The sequence below is a fragment of the Melopsittacus undulatus genome, chromosome 8 (genome assembly GCF_012275295.1).
Source record: "Melopsittacus undulatus isolate bMelUnd1 chromosome 8, bMelUnd1.mat.Z, whole genome shotgun sequence".
Taxonomy (NCBI): domain Eukaryota; kingdom Metazoa; phylum Chordata; class Aves; order Psittaciformes; family Psittaculidae; genus Melopsittacus; species Melopsittacus undulatus.
The window spans coordinates 39,393,374-39,414,677 of NC_047534.1; positions in this window are offsets into that span (position 1 = coordinate 39,393,374).

Sequence of the window (21,304 nt, forward strand, 5' to 3'; positions counted from 1 at the left end):
TCTTTAAAAAAAAACAAATAGAAAAATATGATGAAAAAAATCCCCCCCCACCAGATTGCCTAATAACCATCTACGATGACCTTTGTTCTTAAGTGAGCCCCTTGAACCATATTGGTGGTGTCAGAGACAAAACTATTCCTCTAGTTTCCCCATCTTCTCGATCATGAGAACACACTTTCTCTGTATTACCCCTTCTCTCTCTAATTATATACCCTCTGACCCTTGTAAATAAACAAATAAATCAATACTTACTGGTAGAAATCTCCATTGCTGATTTATCTGTACAGCAGATTTGTCTACAGCTGAAAAGTGGAATTCTGTGCAAGAAAAAAAAATGAAGTAATGTATAGATATAATGCTCTACTTTCATGTTTGATCGTTTGTTTGGGTTTTTTTTTTTCAATTGATTTTCCTGTCCCTATAACTCTCTTAACTCTGCTCTTTGCTCCTAACTACCATGCTCATGCTCTGCTCTTCTTCAGAGTTGTCCATCCTCAGCAGACTGAAGGCCTAAGTGAGTTTGCCTAAGGACATCACAAGCCTCCACATGGGCAACAGTTTCAAGGTCGTTTATTTAGCTCTGTGCTCAGCAGTTTCTTTGTTATATCTTCACCAGGAGTGAATAGTAAATCAGTTTACTACATAGAATCACAGAATCATAGAATAGTTAGGGTTAGAAAGGACCTTAAGGTCATCTAGTTCCAGCCCCCCTGCCATGGGCAGGGACATCTCACACTAAACCATGTCACCCAAGGCTCTGTCTAACCTGGCCTACTGCATATGCAGGATGAGTTCTATTTCTTCAGAACTGGTCTTATCCGGGGAATAGTAACAGAGCAATATATAGAAGAGAATTTTGATGCTTAAATACTGTATCTTTTCATTACATTGTATTGATAAGAACCTGGAGGTTATTTAATAGTAAAACCTAGAGGACAGTCCTGCTTTCTGCATAACCTTTGAGGATGCATAATGCTTCCTCACTGATTCTTGATTAACTCCATAACTATTTTTGTTGCATTATTAGAAAATTATACCTGCAGGAATGTTGGATATGTGCAATGATGAGGTGTTTAAAGATCCATTTATAGGCTGACCTAAGGTGCATGCAAGCTGGAGGCTTATCCAAGGAACTGAAAATGTGGAATTATCTCACTAATTTCATCCTACAATAATCTGCAAATTATTTTGATATTTCTGTATTCCACATGAACTGATATCATTTTAATATGTTTGTTGTCACGGTCAACCATATTATAACATTAGCATGCTTAAATAGCCAATCAAGAGGAAAAAAGAAGTCTTGAGTGTTAATTGACTGGATAAACTGATTTAGTATTTCACTTGAAAGGGTTAAGATCACACGATCAGTACCAAATTATGCTGGCAATTTGTTTAATACCTTCATAATGTACAAAAAGTTGCTGGACCACCTGACTTAAGTGTCATTGAACTATATTACATTTACCTACAGATCTTTACAAAAAGAATAAGCACAAGAATTTAACACCTAAAACCCAGCAAATAAAATGCTACTGAAAAAAAAATAATAAATACTTGCTAAATTCCATAACTTTCCAGCAGATGGCATGAGTATGCCCCTAGAAAGCAAGAATCTTCACTGCAAATCCGGTTATATTTCAGGAGGTAACAATAGTAACAATTTATGGGTCCTTGTTAAACACATGCTTTATTTTTTTTCCCTACCTAAGTGGTTTTAACAGCACTTGACTCACCCTCTCCTCCCCAAGGTGGAGTTTGTATAAGCAAAACAAGTCAGTTTAATACCATGACTTACATTGCTTAGGGCTCCTGAAGACAGTACCACTGCTATGCTGAACTCCTCGTCTAGCAGTTTGCTGGGGTACTGGGGTCGTTTGGGATATTGCTCACAGTGATTGCTGGTCACAAAGCATTATGGCATTTAGAGACCACTGTGGGAAGAAAAATAAGTTAAAGCAAGGTAAAGGTTTTCAGCAGACTTAGCTTCAGCAGAGATACTTCCATGTTGGATTTATTATATAGTTCAAGTGCAATGAAAATTTTAAATCAGCTCACAAATGCTATTTTAATTTTGCAGTACAGGGGTACAATTAAAGTAGCTATGGCATTATCTACATTTTTTAAATTTAAATATTTATATTTAAACTTTATTAAGCTCTCAATTTGGTAAAGTGGTAAAAAAATACTGTCATTTCTTGTGCATCTGAAACTTAATTTGTTCCTTATGGAAACCTCTCTGGGCAGCAGGATAAGAGGACCATATCAAAATTAGAGAACTCAGAAATTCAGAGAAGCAACTCATCAGAGGCCTATTCCTAAAATGTTTTAAGTTCCCCACATTGAAAGTATGTTTTACTTCTTGTGTAGACAGATGCTTTTGAATATTTCACTACTATCTGTAGTATCAGGAGAAAATTTTAATAAGAAGCTTCTAGGAGTCAGTATTTAAATGGATTTTTATGTTTTATTTATATGGGACTTTTGCCTGTGAACAATTTCTTCACCAATTAGAATGGATTTAAAAAAAATAAAAAGGTGAAGTAAACTGTTGTCTTTTTCTATACAGATATCTAAAACATATCATTAGGGCTGTTTCAATTTATTTTCAAGGTCACCTTTAACAGCCCATTTGGAAGACAGATACACAAACTCACTATGTTTCCTATATAATAGTTTTCAGGTTTACAGCTGAAGTAAACTCTGTTGGAATGTCCTTCTACTCACTGCCACATAACAGATTGTACTAATATATATTCACAGTTCATGCTACAGAACACATAAAAGGTAGATCTCCTGCCAGGAGATGCTGTATTATAGCATGACACTTGTCCAGCAATCAAAGTACTAAAAGCTGTACTGTACTGTGAGTGTTACATCAGTGAAGGATGGCAAGATGTGGAGCTCAACTGGCTTCCCTATGCCTTTTTGGTTGACATCATTCCCCCTTCACCTTTCTCCAAACAGCATCTGTTGACTTGATGAAAAGGGGATGCTTTGCACAGTTAGCTTTTTTGTACCATTTCACTGCCTTCTCACTAGAGCCATGTTAATGATGAAAAGGAAACACAAAAGGGTTTAAGGAGAATACTTTCTGATGACAGTTTTATATGATCTTTCAGACTTACCTTTCAGTTTTCAGACCTTTGTTCACATTTGTACACACTACTTAATCTGTGTTCCATGTGTCCATCTTTAAATAATAAAACATTAAATTACTATTACTGGCCAAAGTGTATGAAATATCCCAGCCATTTCTTACTTCTAATTGTCCTAATATTATTGCAGCATTTTTAATGGGCAGATGGATGTGTTAGCTGTGAAGCGTTTAATAATAAGAAATGCAATGGTAGTACTCCAGGGAGAGATTTGCTGAGAAAGTGTGCTTGTATTTAACCTTACTACACATGAGAAGCAGACACATCTTTCAGCAAAAAGAACTGGTCATTTGTTACATAAGCATTGCTGCATACAATCAAGCTACTTTCATTATCTAATATTATTCGCTTGTAAAGACAAATCTGGAAACAAACAAGCCAGTGTGACCTAAAGTATGTTAAATGCTACCTTTCCTTTGGAGGATGCTGCCTGAATGGCTAAATCCTTTTTTCCAGCATCTTTGAGTGGGTGTGTCTGTGTTAGAGGACAGCTTCATGGGCTTGCGCATCCTCCTGTATAAGGATGCAGAATCATAGCTGCTGCTGCACCACTATGTCTGAAGAAAGTGAACAAAACTTCACAAAAAGTGAAAAAAGGATTTGCTACTGTGTTATAATTCACATTGTCCATGCTAATCTGTCTGATGGGCACTGGTACAGTTATCTCTATACAATACTTCAAGTAGTAGACATATGTTGTTCCTTGCTTCTTCTCCTTATGTTTTAATCTGAACAGCAGGCTTGAATTGGATTTATTTTTAGCATTGCCACTAGCTGTTGTGTGATACTGGGCAATTAACCTCAGGCTATGAAACCTACTGCATGTTGCTGTGGTAATAAATCACTTCCCTGTGCAGGATACTGCAAGAACTGACTAGTATTATAAAATACTTTCAGATCTTTGGTTACAGAATATTTATAAACAGACAAAATGAAGTAGGTGTTTGTAGGGCATCCAAGAATTCAATATCCTCTTTTATAATCACTTCTGTTCTTATTCAGGCCATTCCTTTCATGCTATGAGAGCACTTCCCCATCTAGTTTCCTATTTTTTCTTTTTTTTTTTCTTTCTTTCACATGTGTAGGAATAATAAGATATTTAAGCAGTTTCCAGATAGTAAACATTTTAACAGACAGCTGACATAAAAATTCTTGTCAACAAACATAAAAGAGCAGCCTGACTAATACTGCTGTAATAAGTTAGCTGATCAGCATTTAAGTGAAATCAGCTCTTGAACTAAAGAATTGATGTGCCCTTGTGCTATATCACCTTATTTTCTTTTGACTGCTAAATGTAATACCAGGCCCTCAAAAATAACCTACTTAAAGAGGATCTTATAAGGTAACCTAACACCTTATCAGTTTAAAAACAGAAAACTCCATGTCCTTACCAGAACATGTAGCCACTTGCAGTCCAACAAGTGTAACCTCTTGGAAATGTTTCCTTATACTTTTTCCTCCACTGACTTGTCAAAAAAACTGCTCAGGAAACCTTGGACAGACATGAAATTTGAGCAAGTAATTCATTTCATTTCTTTGCTGAAGGAAATACAGCCAGACAGTCATCACTGAGAAATGCAACTACATATTTGGTTTTACTTTGGAGCTTTCCCATGTGATTACAAATGTAATCTAATCATAGGTAAAGAAGTCTTCAAACCAGATTCATGTCTGCAGCTTGCATTTATGCATACTTTGTTAACTTGCTTTGAATTCTTTTATATTTACCATTATTAGTACACACTTGGGATGTAGATATGGAGTATACAACCTAGCCTATCTCTTAGCTACTCTGCCTACTGGTTACATCTTAGACATTGCTGTCAGAAATAAAAAGCAAAGTCTAAATATAACACATTTCATTTACTGGTCCTGAGAAAAATTAGACTCACCACTCAGAAATAAACTACAGAGTATCTCCTCAGCTAGTCCACAGTACCTCGCTCGTTTTGAATGATATTTCAGATTAGTTTCTTTTAATCCGATTTAGTAATGACTAGTTAGTGGAAAAAAATAATTTTGCAGGTTCAGGTAATATTGCAGAACAGTAAATATTGCACACTTGTGTTTTTTAACATTTAGACCAACCTAAATATTTAATAAGCTCATAAGGACATGGAGAACCATGTTGCTTGATAGGTTGGCTGAACAATAATGCTATGTGTCATCACATCAGAACAGATTTTTGTACTGGCAGTGAAACTTGGAACAGCTTTCTGTGGGCAACTCCTTTAGCTGAGTCAGTATAAAATCTTGTCAATAGCATCCCACACTGCCTCACTTCACCACACCACAGTGCCTACATGTTTGTTGTTAAGAAGAAGTATCATCTGGTTCTTGGTTAGATTAAATTTAAATATAAAAATTATAACCATACTTAAATATGTTTATGCTAAATAAGATGTCATATTGCCTCATAGGCCTCTTGCACTCTAATCTATTCCCAAATACTTCTTTTTCCAATCAATTAAGGAATGGCATATAGCTTTTCACACTTAAATTATGCACAGCAATTTTTATGAGAAATAGTAATCAAAAAGTGTTATATTTGTTTTGCACAGCATTCAGAGGCAAAGTACAGATCCCAACTACATAAATGTGAAACCAGATCTGAATTTTGCTCATAGAATTGTTTAATATGGAATAAGCTCCGAGTCTACAACCTGGCTTAAAACACTGCTTTGGAAGAGATCAGATGTGTACTCTGACACATGAAAGCAACCATTGTCATTCATGAAAAAAGTGCTTTCCCTTCCTTTGCTGTTGCTTCCACTCAGGCAGCCTTCCAGACTGTTTGAACACTTGCTCTTTTTACAGTGCCAAGAAACAATAAAAACCTTAATTTCTCCTCCCAGCCAAATTCTTGTTTTCTATTATGCTTTCATTTTAAATAACATGTAATTGATTTACGGGCTGAATAAGGACAAGAACATAGAATGGAAAAATTCCACATACTGGTATTTTTCTAAGATGCCAGAAGAGGTGGGTGTCAAGTAATATTTTATTTTTTCCCACACCTCTTTATTCAGTTCTATTAGAAAACTACACGAGCCATTTTCTCTACACCCTCTCACAAAACTTGAGAACATACCACACAGAAAGGCTCTTACCAGCTGTAGCATGAATAAAACTGGGAACTGCTAGAAAGAAAATTATCTTCTTTGAGACTTCAGTTGGTAGCTCCTGCCAGATTTAAAGGAACTGCACAGAGAATCACATGGGAGAAGTTTTATAAAAATAATCCTGAAGTAGAAAAAGGTTAGAAAGGAACAAGATGATGCTTGTGAGAAGCCACTGTTTCAATGCTATTGCGCCACTATCACCCACCTTTCCAAAATCAGTATATGTTAAGAATTTTACAATTAATAATGAATTCAATTAACTAGTTACAAATAGTTTTTTCAAGAACCAAATTCTAAAGTGTTTATGTTAATAAATCAGAACACAGATGACAGGAGTTTAAACAGTGTACATTGAGATTTATTAGAACAAGCACTAATAGCAGCAGTGTACAGTGATGGAGACAATGTACTGTATGCATTGAACAATAATAATTATACAATTGCACTTCTTCAGAGATCTATTAGAAAATGCTTTTCAGTAAACAGTTTCCCAAATCTAGCATTGTTTGGATTTGCCTCTGAGGAAAAAAATACAAAAAATATGCTTTTTTTATTTTTTTGGTAAGGCATTAGCAACATTCATTGGCAGGCTAAACAAGTCATTTGTACATGCATTATCCAATTACATTGCAACAGGTAAAGATGCATCATGTTTCCTCAGTAACTAGAACTGTGTGTGTGTGTGTGTTTTGGACACAATAGTCTGGTAAATCCAGATCAGCCTTAAGGAAACAGATGACATCTTTCGTTACATTTTAGAGCACAACATAAACTACAGCATAGCCAGGTTCACCTTTATTTCCTACTAGAAGCTGTAGGACCTCTCTCAGTTGGAGTTGGTATTATGGATATTGTGTATACCACATACTTCACTGGAATAAAGTCTTTATTAAATTAAATATAATTAAATTACTATTCCCCCCACTACCACCCCCCTGAATCACGTGGCCAAAAGATGCTTGACTGTAATCAGTATTAAGTACTACATGAACTTGGGGTTATTGCATGAGAGGTAGTCAATGTGAGGCCTCATCTAACTCTGGATTACTAAAACAGCATGTTCAAAACCAATCCACGACTGCAAAGACATGGCATAAGTATTGTAGCTGCATTATGTGGCAACATGAAACTGGTTTTTATTATGCTCCTTCCTGGCTAGTTTCAACCTTTGAAGTAGCCAGAGAACCTGATATATCCAAAAAAAAAAAAAAAAAGCAATTCTATTCATGTGCTAAAGCCTAGAAGGAGAGAGGGGAGGCACTTTCTCACATTCATGTTATTCTAGGCTGAGATTAGGTGCATGCTCATAGTTAGCCACCTCCTTTTTAGTCTCCGTTTTTGATTGGCATACAGTATTAGGAACCCTCACTCTGGGCTGGCACCATCCTGGGTAAAGTACACGGAAACAGGTACAGGGAATTCAAATATTCTTAAAATTAAGCTTGTCAGAGTGAGACATAATATGATGAATTGTCATTGATTTAATCTCCTGTTCTTTCTTCCAAATGTCATACATAATTGAGCTTTGCAGAGACATGAAGCTAACTGCTTTTTAAAAAATACAGATCTCAGAATAAGGTCCCAAAATGCAAGAGAGTCAAAAGAAAGTCAAATATGTTGCTCTGATTGGCAAGCAGTCAAACCAGCTGTATTTCACACATTTATCTTCCACAAGACAGTGTACATATTCAAAATTAATCTGAAGTGTAACTAGTTGAGTATCTAGGCTTGGCTGTAAGATAGGCCCACAGCTGAAAGAGATTCAGCCAGCCAGATGGTCCCCTCACCTGGAAACTCACTGAGTTGTACCAACAGCATCTCAGCCTCATCTGCATAAGTGTTCATTCGTTTAAGCCTATATAAATTAAAAATCAAGTCCTATAGCATCTGATGTAACCAGATACATTGTTTTGATTTTATAGGAATGTCACTATTGATTCTCTTTATTTGAACTTTAGTATCTATACCTTTTAAACTGAATTCAGTAAGACTGTTTACGCTAAGTACATTGATGCCAGTGTAAGATTAGCGTCCAAGCAGATGAAGCAGGAAAAAAACCAAAATAAATTCTGAGTTGTGATTGCTGATTAACTTTAATAAAAGTCTATAGATTTGGAATGTAAAAATTATATCCTACTCATGTCATTCCTCAGCTATTGATGTGTAGTAACTGTAAGCAATATAATTGCTTTCACAGGCATGATTACAGACAGCATTTGGAGTCAGAATTAATAAAACATAAAGAAGAATCATCCTGAAAGATATCCTAACCTTATGAATAGTCAAGCACAACGGAATGCATTTGCAGGAAAGCAATCAATATCAATCAAGATTTATTTTTATTAATGTTAAATTACTGAATGTCCTGTGAAGGACTAAACTTGTGCTTTAAAAATTGTGACATTAAGTAGCTTACACAGTTTTCAAAACAAGTATTTGCAAATCAATTTTCTATGGAGTTGTTTAGAAATTATGGTGTTGCCTTCCAGTTTCCTTTTCTTCATATCATTATGGAAGTCCACAGTGAAATTCTGGGCATAAAATTAAGGGTGCTGCAGGTGAGGTTTAATATTACAGTGCTCAAAAATAACACCTTCTGCAACATTTAGGTAGCTGAGTACATAAATGCCTTTCTTTCTTTCTCTCTTTCTTTCTTTCTCTCTTTCTTTCTCTCTTTCTTTCTTTCTTTCTCTCTCTCTCTCTTTCTCTCTTTCTTTCTCTCTCTCTCTCTCTCTCTCTTTCTTTCTTTCTTTCTTTCTTTCTTTTTCTTTCCCTAGGTAATAGTTTTCTATTGCTTTCAAACAACAGAAAAAAAAATGTCTGGTGCACCTAGGAACACCAGCCCTTTCTAATACAGTCTGTTCTTTCTCTCTAAAACAGACACTATCTAACCAGTACTCAAAAGCAGCTCTGACTCTATTTTCTAGGCTTCTAGAAAGCAACTATTTGCCTTTAAAATCCATCTTAAACACTGGAAAGTGAGTTTCTGTATACCTTTCTAGCTGACATAATAGCATAATCCCAGTGGAAAGACTCTGAGGATCTCATTCTACAAGTATGCTACATAGAGGTGTACAAGAATTCACCAGGTTGCAAGGAGGATGGGGGATGCTGTAGGATGAGCACAGGGGTAAGTGCAATCACCAAAGAATGCTCTTTTAGCTATTTAGGGTTTTGCATTTTGGCCTGTGAAAGAACTGATGCAAGGCTGCTTCTCATCTGAAATTAAAGGCTGTTAAAAGCAAAGCAGCTCGGTAAGGCAATGTAAAAATGACAACTATCTAAACCTTACTTTTCTAATGGCATTTTCAGCTTCTGAGTAAGATACAACTAAAACTTAATACATTTCATACAAGTGCAATATGAGATATAATCTCACAAAAAAAGTGAAATTATTCCCAATCCATATTAACTTTGTGCAAAAGTGAGAGAAAATACAAAATTCTTTGCTCTTAAAATACTGAGATATTCTAATTCACCAGTTAATTAAATAAAGCAATGCAGATAAAGACCAAAAGAAGAGTATTCCTTACTTACAACAAAGAAAATATATGTAATATCCTAACATAGAACTATCATAACCATCTGTCTGGATACCACAGAAGTTTAATTTGCTGATGGCTTTCTATGTGCTAAATAAAGCATCCACTTCAGGCAAACTAGCAGTAACAGATAAAGAACAAGAAGTTTGCTATGCATTTTGGTGAAGGAAAAGATTTTAGACATCAGATACCAGCAGCTTGATTTTTTACTTAATTTATAGTAAATAACATAGACACAAATAAATATACAAGGAAGAGTCCTGTCTGGGAAAGCATACTGATATTTCTGTTTGGTCCAGGGATGAAATTTCAGTGAGTAAGCACTACAGGTCCAGCCCACTCTGACGGCTAGATTAGAAAGATCTGAGAATTAGATGCAAGACAGAAGCACCACTCCTCACATCTGCGGAGTTCCAAACATTGTTTAAGTTTTAAAACTCAAACTTCACATGTAATTAATTCTTAGTGAGGAATTAGTGTTTGAAAATAATTAGTTTAGAAATAATTATAAAGGAACAAGTGTAGTGCTTTTGCTAATTATAGAAAAAGACTAACTAAGGTAGAAGTTACCATCTCTGCATACCTGCATATCAAAATACATTCATAAGCATTTATTTCTCAGCTCATAGTCAGGTATTGCTAGAGACTCAGATAAAACCAAAATTTACTGTGACCTGAATTTGTTGTACTATATTTCAACCACTAAAGAATACCAGTACCACTTATTTCAAGACATAATTTTTAACCTCACATTGGAACAACAATTTTCAGGGTTGACTTCAAGATAGGTGGCAAAGCAAGTTTAACATATTTATGTACAATTTTATTACTGGTGATCCAATTTCGAAATATTTAATAAAATATTACGCAAATACAAATGTAATTGAAGATAGTATCTGTATTTCCCCTGAATTTCCTTTGCCTGAAAAATAGTGATGATTAAACTAATACTAATTTTGTCAATTTTACTGTAATAATCCTTATTTGGGTCAATATAACAAAGGAAGAGTGAGAATATTCAGCACAGAAAAGAATTGGAGTTTGCAGTCCTGACTCTAACATTGATTATCCTCTGTGGACCTGACAAACCAACACCTGGGCCACAGGCACAATCAGTAGAAATGCAGCTTCAAAAAAAGTTATTATATGTGTGTCTACACTGACAGACACAAAGAGCAAGTACCTTAATAACGAAGAATAGTTCTTGTTGAACATTTATCACTGTGTGTGCTGCTCTTATATAGCACTTAGATCATTTTGAAGCTCAAGGTGTATAAGTTACCCACTTCTGACTTTCTGAAGGAATTCCTCACCTCTTTCCTTTTTGCATCCCTAACATTCTGGGCCAGCAACATTATAAGTACATATATATATGTATAAAATACACACATACATACATATATGTGTATATATACACACACACAAACACATATTAAGACATACCCTTTTCTTTAAGGCAGACCATTAACAGTAGCAGTTGATACAGAAATACATTTTAGTGTTTCCTAGGAGACAACATCTGGATCACTGCTCCAGGAGTATTACTAAGTAGCTTTACCATACTTCAATGAATATTGACATTCTATATTACACGATACTGATTATATATTCAGCTTTATGGTGTCCTTATTTATAAAATATGTATCTCTCTTTGTCCACATTACCAATACACCTTCATACAAATGCTGGCTACAGCATTTTTTATTTATAGAAGGAGTAAAAACCTCTTTCACCTTTAGAATTAATACTGAGCAAATGTCACCAATCTTCCCTTTTTCATGCTGTCATGGGCCAGGGGAAATAAAAATGGTATTCAGATATCCTGCCTGAAACAGATTCAGCAGCTCTACTGACATTTTAATTCATAAAACTTAGAAAAAATATTATTCTGTTACAGCTGTGCTGCTGACAGAGCTGCTGTGACTAGTTTCACTAGAAAGTTTCTCCACTGTAGTCTCTGACTCGCTTTATTGAGTTTTGACAAAGATCACAAGGAACAGGGAAAAAATAAATAAAGATAAGATGGGTTTATAATACCAAAAAACTTGTCAGAGTAGTAGGAGGGACACCTACAAGTACGTTGCTATCACTTTTTAAACCTGCAAGATACCATATAAAAATCCTTTTGTAAGAAAGGCTTTTCAGTTCAGTGGAAGAAAGATGTAGCTAATACCAAAACTAATGAAGGTGGTTTACATTTTCTAGTTTAAAGAGCAAATTATGCATTTACTTTTGTAAGTAGACTCCTTGCAATATTGTCACGGTTTAAACTCAGTCAGCCACACGGTCTCTCTCTCACTTCCACCCCCTTTCTTCCCCCCAGCTCCCGGAGGGATGGGGAGGAGAATTGAATGTAACTCCCATGGGTTGATATAAGAACAGTCCAGTAACTAAGGTATAACACAAAGCACTACTGCTAACACCAATAATAATAATGATAAGGGAAATAAGAAGGGAAGAGAATACAACCACTCACCACCCACCGACCAATATCCTGCCCGACCAAGCAGTGATCTAATCCTTCCAGGTAACTGCCCCCAGTTTATATAGTGGGCATGATGTGCTGTGGTATGGAATACCTCTTTGGTTAGTTTGGGTCAGGTGCCCTGTCTCTGCTTCTTCCCAGCTTCCCGTCCTCCCTGGCAGAACGTGAAACTCAGAAAGACCTTGGTCAGAGTAAACATTACTGAGCAGCAACTAAAAACATCTGTGTTACCAGTGCTGTTACCAGAGCTGTTCCCAGGCTGAAAGCCAAAAACACAGCATTGCACCAGCTACTAAGAAGGAGAAAAAAAACGACTGCTACTGCTGAACCCAGGACAAATATATAATGCAAAAGTAAAATAAATTGCTGTAAATAAGATATGTTTCTCTGTGCTTACCAGGATTTGCAACATTCTTGCCGGGTGCTATTCACCTAATGAATGTTCTAATGAAGCTCAGGGAGATAATCTCCTCAGGAATAATTACACTTGAGCTAGATTCTTCTGTAAAAAAAAAAAAAAAGAAAAAAAACCCACAACAAAGAAACATGCCCCCAACTTGTCGTCCCCCTCCCCCCTCCAAAAAAAAAAAAAAAGAAAAAAGTAAAAAAGACCTTCCTCCATAAAACTACTTCTGAGTGATACCAGAAGATGATAAAGTAGACTAGGGATAATAAAGTAGAAAATTATACTACTTCTTACACTAAATATACTTTTGCAATTTTGAGCACGTTAACAAAAAACCTTAGTTGCCACTGTTTCCCTGCCAACCTCAACTTTTATCAATAAAGAGCAAATTCAAGTTTTATACAATCTTGATGACTGTTACTTAAGACAAACAAGAAAAAAAAACCCCACAAAGTAGCATTTTCAGCCTCAGTAGCTCTCAAGGTAAGTGGTAATGACATAATAAATTTTGTTAGTTTTCTGCCAGGTCTGTGTATAACACAGGGCACAGGGTGGCCAGTGAAGCCATTCCAGTGTTTCTTACACACATCAAATCTTCTTCCTCCAGTGGGGTCACACCCTCTTACTTAACCCTACCTGTCATTTTAACTTATAGAAACAAATACCCTTTCCTTTCAGGTGGATTTAAACTGAAAACTCTCTTTTACTTTCATTATGCAAGTTCAGTATTAGTACTGACATCTAAAACAGAGTTAATTCCTCAGACTACAACTGCAGCCAGTGGCATGTCAAACAGCTATCTCTGCACCAGATAAAATCCTGCAAACCAAGGAGAGCTCACAAACCTTCTGCATATTAATACAGCTTTGCTAGTGAAAACGAGTTGTGCAAAACCCACAGAGAAGGCATATTCAGCTCTCTTGGTTATCGTGCAAGTGCAAATGAACCTCCCCTCCCTTCCAGAGTATTCTAAAAAATTCTGATTTTTTGAGAGAAACTCTACAAGCAAGACTGCATTGTGCTGGGCACTGTTCTGCCTGGTTCAAGGGTGAGAAAATCCTATGTTACCTCCATAGGAAAGAGGGCATGGCCCAAAGGCAAGCTCCTCACCAAGTACGCATGGGGGCAGACCCAGCACCGGCTCCTAGAGTCTCTTAAGGTTTGTGTAATTTGTTTCCATAAAGCTCTGACAGTGTTCAGTAGAGAGTTAAGGGCAGTATCTTTCAAAACTGTCATGTGTATGCACTGCAATACTCGCCATATGCCCAGCATGTGCTATTGAAATAAAACCCATAAATGCCACACAAGCTCATTCAGAGTCAAAAGTTCAAAATGAGAAGAAAAAAAAAAGGTAAAATTATATGTAAGATGAAAACAGTATTACAGTGGGAGCTCACCTTTAAAGCCAGGTAAAAAAAAAAAGAAGGCTTTTTCTTGCTACTTACATCTGTCTAAAATTAGAATGGGTGTCTAGATGACTTTTCAATCACAGTAATACTGTACAATAATCAACTGATACTCAAATTGTATCTCCCAGTGAGATAACAATTTCTAATATGCCACAAAAATCTACCATCTTGTTAATACAGATCTAAAACAGGAACAAAGCTATTTAAGTCTTTGTAAGGCATTAAATTTGATGAAAATAGCTATTTTTATCCTATCATATCCGCAGTATCAGAACAGGGAACAAATTAGGTTACACTTCTAAAATATTAATTGAAAGTACAGTTCACTATTTTTAAACTAAAGCGTAGGGTTGTGTATTTTATACAGAAATAAGTGTTTTGAGAAAAACAGTAAAAAGCAAAGGATATGTCTTTGTAGTGAAAGTTAGAGCTTCTTAAATTGTTTAAAAGGTTTTAAATGTCAAATGCTTTGCACTAATTTTCATAACATACCAAACTGATAGCAATATATCTACTAAGTTGGTATTTTTCATGCCTGGATGAATGAAGTGGGCTGAAACCTGCACAAATTCCCAGGCTTGAAAGGAGGCTGACCAATGGTTTACTCCCCCCATGCTAGCCAGCAATGAGGACAGCCCTGCAGTGATCCATTTTATGGAGCATATAAATCAACATCTTACCAGTTGCCCTGACCTTGGCAAAGGCATACACTACAGAAGCCTCACCACAGAGCAACAAGAGCCACTGAGGAGGGAGCCTCAAGTCCTCGCCAGGACTTGCAAAGAGCTCAGCTACTGCGAGGAGGTGACTCACCGGAGGCGGAGACAGGAGGAGTGGCACCAACTGTGAGTGGTTAAAAATCTACCCTGGAAGCGCGGCGAACAGAGCAGGCAAAGGTCGAGACAGTTTGAGCGGCAGTTCGCGCGGGCAGGCGAGCGGGATGGTGAGCACTCGCCATATGACCAGGGTCCGGTCTGGGAGCTCTGTTCTGGCCGCCCCGGTGGTGGTCAGCGTAGGCACCCAGACAGAGCCGGTAAGTGGGGAGGTTGCGGTGCAGAGCTTGGAGTGTAGAGAGTGCCTGCACTGGTCTGGTGAGGGAAAGGTGCAGAATGGGCAGGGCTGCACTCGCTGCTCCCTGATGGAGGTCCTCCTCCAGCAGGTGGCTGAGCTACGGGATGCTGTCAGTCAGCTTCAAGATGTCAGGGAAGCTGAGAGGAAGCAGGACTGCTTGCTCCAGGACCAAACAGCACAGGGGCCTCAAGATTCCCCTCTAACTCATGGAGGAAAGAATGAAGCTGTTGATCAGGGAAGCTGGGAATTAGTAACAAAAAAAAAAAAAAAAACAATAAAAGGAGGAAGAGAGCAATTAAAAGCAAGGGGCTTCCTCCTAAATCTGCTGTACCCACCCAGAACTGCTTTGCTGTCCTGCAGGGGGCTGATGAGGAAATGCACTTGCATCAGAAACAGTCGGCTGGTGCACTGGTACAGAAGATCTCTACTGGTGCCACCAGGAAAAAGCAGCAGGTTGTAGTAGTAGGGGACTCTGCCTTGAAAGGGACAGAAGCGCTCCTCTGTCACCCTGACCCGGTCGCAAGGGAGGTGTGTTGCCTACTTGGGGCACGGATCAGGGATGTTGCGGAGAGACTGCCTGCTCTAGTAAGTCCCACGGACTATTACCCGCTTCTAGTGATACATGTGGGTGCTAGGGATATAGATAGTATTAGCCTGAGGAGTATAAAGAAGGACTACAGAGCTCTGGGAGAGGTGGTCAGGGGTTCTGGAGCTCAGATAGTCTTTTCGACAATTCTCCAAGACACAGGGGAGGACCTTCCGAAGGCAAGGAGGATTGGACAGGTTAATACATGGTTAAAAGGGTGGTGTCATAGTCAAGGGTTTGGGTGTCTTGGACATAGGGCCCACATCTGTAGGCCAGGCCTACTGGGGGCTGGTGGAACTGCTCTGATAAAGAAAGGGAAGAGTGGCTTTGCTGGGAGGCTTGCCAGACTTGTCAAGGATGCTTTAAACTAGTTGTGTTGGGGGAGGGGAGCATCATTCCATCCCAACACACCCAGTCAGTTGCCAGCACCTATAATAAATACTCTGAGCAATGTAGTAATATTCTAGCTGCTCCAGCCACTGAGCCGGCTTCATTTGGAGCTCGGATCAGATGCCTCTATACAAATGCATGTAGCATGGGGAATAAACAAGAGGAATTAAAGATGTGGGCACATCTACGGGGCTATGATATAATAGGCATCACCGAAACATGGTGGGATGGCTCCTTTGACTGGAGTGTTGGAATGGAAGGTTATAGGCTTTTTAGAAAAGACAGGCCCGGTAGGAGGGGAGGGGGAGTTGCCCTTTATGTTAGGGATAGGCTGGAGAGTATGGAACTCTATCTGGGGACAGGTGATCAGTTAACAGAAAGTTTGTGGGTCAGGGTTAAGGGGAAATCGGTGACGGGACACATTACTGTGGGGATATGTTACAGACCGACTGATCAAGAGGAACCTGTGGATGAAGAACTCTACAGACAAATAGGAAAAGCCTCATGTTTGCAGGCCCTTGTTCTCATGGGGGACTTCAACCACCCTGATATCTGTTGGGGCGACAGTACGGCCCGGCACAAGCAATCCAGGAGGTTTCTCGATTGTGTGGAAGACAACTTCCTTCTGCAAGCAATAAAGGAGCCGACAAGGAGAGGTGCCCTGCTTGACCTCGTGCTCAACAACAGGGAAGGGCTCGTTAGAAATGTGACTCTCCAGGGAAGTCTTGGATGCAGTGATCACGAGATGGTCAAATTCAAGGTCCTCAAGACAGTGAGAAGAGCGTGCAGTAAGCTCACTGCCCTGGACTTCAAGAGAGCAGACTTTGGCCTCTTCAGGAACCTGCTTAGCGAGGTTCCATGGGATACAGCCCTTGAGGGTAAGGGGGCCCAAGACTCTTGGTTAATATTCAAGGATCACCTGCTACAAGCTCAGGAGTGTTGCATCCCGACTAGAAGGAAGTGCAGCAGGAGGGCCAGGAGACCTCCTTGGATGGATAAGGAGCTGCTGAGAAAAATTCACAGGAAAAAAGAGGCTTATAAAAGGTGGAAGCAAGGACATGTGGCCTGGGATGAATACAGGGATGTTGTCTGTGTAGTTAGGGACCAAGTTAGGAAAGCTAAGGCCCAATTGGAGTTAAACTTGGCAAGGGATGTTAAAGAATGAAGTTGCAAAGCCACTGGCCATCATATTTGAAAAATCATGGCAGACAGGTGAAGTTCCTGACGACTAGAAAAAGGGAAATATAACCCCCATTTTCAAGAAGGGGAAAATGGATGACCCGGGGAATTACAGACCAGTCAGTCTCACCTCTGTGCCTGGCAAAATCTGGGAGCAGATTCTCTTGGAAGGCATGCTAGGGCACATGAAAAACAACAAGGTGCTTGGTGACAGCCAGCATGGCTTTACTAGGGGAAAATCCTACCCTGCCTGACCAATTTGGTGGCCTTCTATGACGAGGCTACAAAAGTGATGGACAGGGGTGGAGCAGCTGACGTCATCTATCTGGACTTGTGCAAAGCGTTCGACACTGTCCCACATGACATCCTTGTCTCTAAATTGGAGTGTCATCAATTTGATAGGTGGACCACTCGGTGGATAAAGAACTGGCTGGATGGTCACACTCAAAGAGTTGTGGTCAACGGTTCAATGTCTGGCTGGAGACCAGTAACGAGTGGTGTCCCTCAGGGATCAGTGTTGGGACTGGTCTTGTTTAATATCTTTGTCGCTGACATGGACAATGGAATTGAGTGTGCCCTCAGCAAGTTTGCCGATGACACCAAGCTGTGTGGTTCGGTTGATATGCTAGAGGGAAGGAATGCCATCCAGAGGGAACTTGACACACTGGTGAGGTGGGCTGATGCCAACCTCATGAAGTTTAACCATGCCAAGTGCAAGGTCCTACACATCTGGGACAGAGCAATCCCAGGCACAGCTACAGGTTGGGCAAAAAGGAAATTCATGGTAGTCCTGCGGAGAAGGACTTGGGGGTGTTAGTCAGTGAGAAAATGAACAGGAGCCAGCAGTGTGCACTCACAGCCCAGAAAGCCAACCGTATCCTAGGCTGCATCAAGAGGAGCGTGACCAGCAGGTCAAAGGAGGTGATCCTGCCCCTCTACTCTGCTCTCGTGAGACCTCACTTGGAGTATTGTGTGCAGTTCTGGTGTCCTCAACATAAAAAGGACATGGGCCTGTTGGAACAAGTCCAGAGGAGTGCCACGAGGATGATCAGGGGACTGGAGCACCTCCTGTATGAAGACAGGCTGAGAAAGTTGGGGCTGTTGAGCCTGGAGAAGAAAAGGCTGCTTGAAGACCTCATAGCAGCCTTCCAGTATCTGAAGGGGGCCTACAGGGATGCTGGGGAGGGACTATTCATTAGGGACTGTAGTGACAGGACAAGGGGTAATGGGTTGAAACTTAAACAGCAGGGGTTTAGACTGGATCTAAGGAAGAAATTCTTTACTGTTAGGGTGGTGAGGTACTGGAATGGGTTGCCCAGGGAGGTAGTGAATGCTCCATCCCTGGCGGTGTTCAAGACCAGGTTGGATGAAGCCTTGGGTGATATGGTTTAGTGTGAGGTGTCCCTGCCCATGGCAGGGGGGTTGGAACTAGATGATCTTGAGGTCCTTTCCAATCCTAACTATTCTATGATTCTGTAACAAGTTTGAAGATGACATTAAATTAGGAGTATGAGATGGCATGCCAAATGGCAGAGCTTCAATCAGAAGGGCATTCCTTGGCTTGAGACTGGGCCAGAAGAAACTTTATGAAGTTCAACAGAAGTGCAAAGATCTGCACCTGAGGCAGAAAAATCCCATGCCAAGCAGCAGCCCTGCCGAAAGCAGCAGGTACTTAGAATAGGTGCCAGGCTGCAAAGGAGCCAACAGTGTGCTCTCACACTGGCAGAGGATGTGGAAATCCCACTATCCCCCGCTGGGATAGTGCTGGTGAAATTTCACAGGTTGTCTACAAATTATAATTTCTATAGAAGTCCCCAGACGTAGCCTCTGTTCACCCATTCTCTTTAGAAACAGCACAAAATATGTCACAATATCGCCCAGGGTTACAGAAAAACATTAATAAAAGATTTCACACAGAATCCAGAGAATGCTGCACTATAAGAAATTGTTCTATGGTACATCTCCTAGCACATTTCAATTTCTGATAAAGACTTCAAATAGTTTGTGATGTATTGTTTTGCATTTCCTCTATTAAGAAATTTAACATTTAATAGGCTTAAAAAGTGTCTTCAATAGAGACTTAGCATATCACTTTTTTAATTCTAAAAATGCTAATGTTATTTTTCTCTCAATGAGTGTCAAATAAACAATTGTAAAAAGTAATTAAATCAGTGATAACATCTCTAGTATTCACCAAATTTCAGTTTGCACTGCAAATAATGGCATTCACAAAGCACCAATGGAACACTAAAACTAAAGAACTATTTCTATATTTAAATTAAAAAATGTCTAAAAAAAAATTGAGGACATGCAGTTACTGTCCCTCAAATGTACCTGTAGTTGTACACACATAATGCTTTCTAATACCACAGTGACCTGCACAAAAAGACTGGAGCAAATGTACAATAATGTCTTTAAGGAAAGTGACACAGAATAATTAATTGCTATTTTGCACACAGTGTGCCAATTAAATTCATAGTCATTAAAGCAAGTAGGATGAAATTAACCAAATATGATTAAAACCCCAAACTTTGATATATTTCCATTTTCTCAAAATAATTGCAGAACTAAAAAAAAAAATAAATAGACTAGTTTTAACTAGGAAAACAAAAGATACTGTTCTTTGAATGATTCAAAATTTTCTTTGGAAGAAATCCTGTTTAATACGCACACAGGTTTTTTATAACAAATATCATAAGCAATACATTAGCATTCACAATTCTTTAAAAAGTCTACTTTTTATTTTCTTTAGGTTCTCATAGTTCTGCCTGATAACAGAACTATGTGTAGAAATTGGAATTCTTTAGCAGCTAGTTGCTTTACCAGTGGCTTTGCCATACAAACAAGGGAAAGATGTGTATTAAATAACCAAAGTAATCTTAGTTCTGTAGGGACCTGACTGCAAAAAGCCAGAAGCAGGTAGAGAGCTAGGTATGTGTTGTAATCTACTGAGAACTGTCCATGCAGCTCTGCTGGCAGGATCACATACTTCTCTAATGCTATTTTTTAGGTCTCAGTACTGGAATCAGTCTTCAATAGAAGAATTCAAGTGCACTATATATGCTGCATATGAATAGAAAGAAACACAGTGTATATGCATGAAATCTAACCTATTATCAGTGCCTGGATGTATATACGTGCATAAATGGAAGACTAGATCATATCATATGGAATGCAGTTTTTACCTAATAAAATTACTTTGTTTCTTTTTATTAAAATCTGCCCTACTGTTTAATGTTTCAGAGATTTTCAAATAGAAAGTGCCAAGCCTTCTCCCACATATATTAACTGAGGCTTAGCAACACATAAGAGACTTGGTTCTTAATCAAAAAATATAGAATCACTTTACAAAAAACTGTAAAATATAATTTTGCACAAAAGCTATTTTGGCAACACAAATAGCAGTTGTTAGCTACAACGCATGGGAGCCCCTTCCATACTCTCAAATATAAATTTAGGTAAGAAAAGTGGATGGGGACAAATCAGAGCCAGTAAGCAGTACGTGTGGCAGAAAACAGTTGCATTTTTACAGTATTATCCAGCTTCTGGAGAGAAGCCAGAGTCCTTCCCATGAAATCTTCCTGTGCTTTCAACACTGTTGCAAAACTTCAGGGAATTCTAATTGTATAAACAGTTACGGGGAAACTCAGCATCAGTCATTTAGAATATGAATTTTCTGACCAGCAATTCATATGCATTTTTTAAAACTGTCTCAAATTCAAGCAGTTTGCAGTTTCTTTTCAGTTTGAGTATACAGTCAGCTTCCCAAAGCTAAAGCATATACAGTAGATCTCATTCCTCTGAAATACAGTTAGATGTTTGGTTGTCTTTTGATTTTAAATAACACAGGTTCTCCGATATTTATATCATGATAAAATTCTAGTGCTTTAAAAATCTGCCCTTCACATAAGCCTAAGCATACATATTTTAAAATTACTTACTGTACATCTTCATAT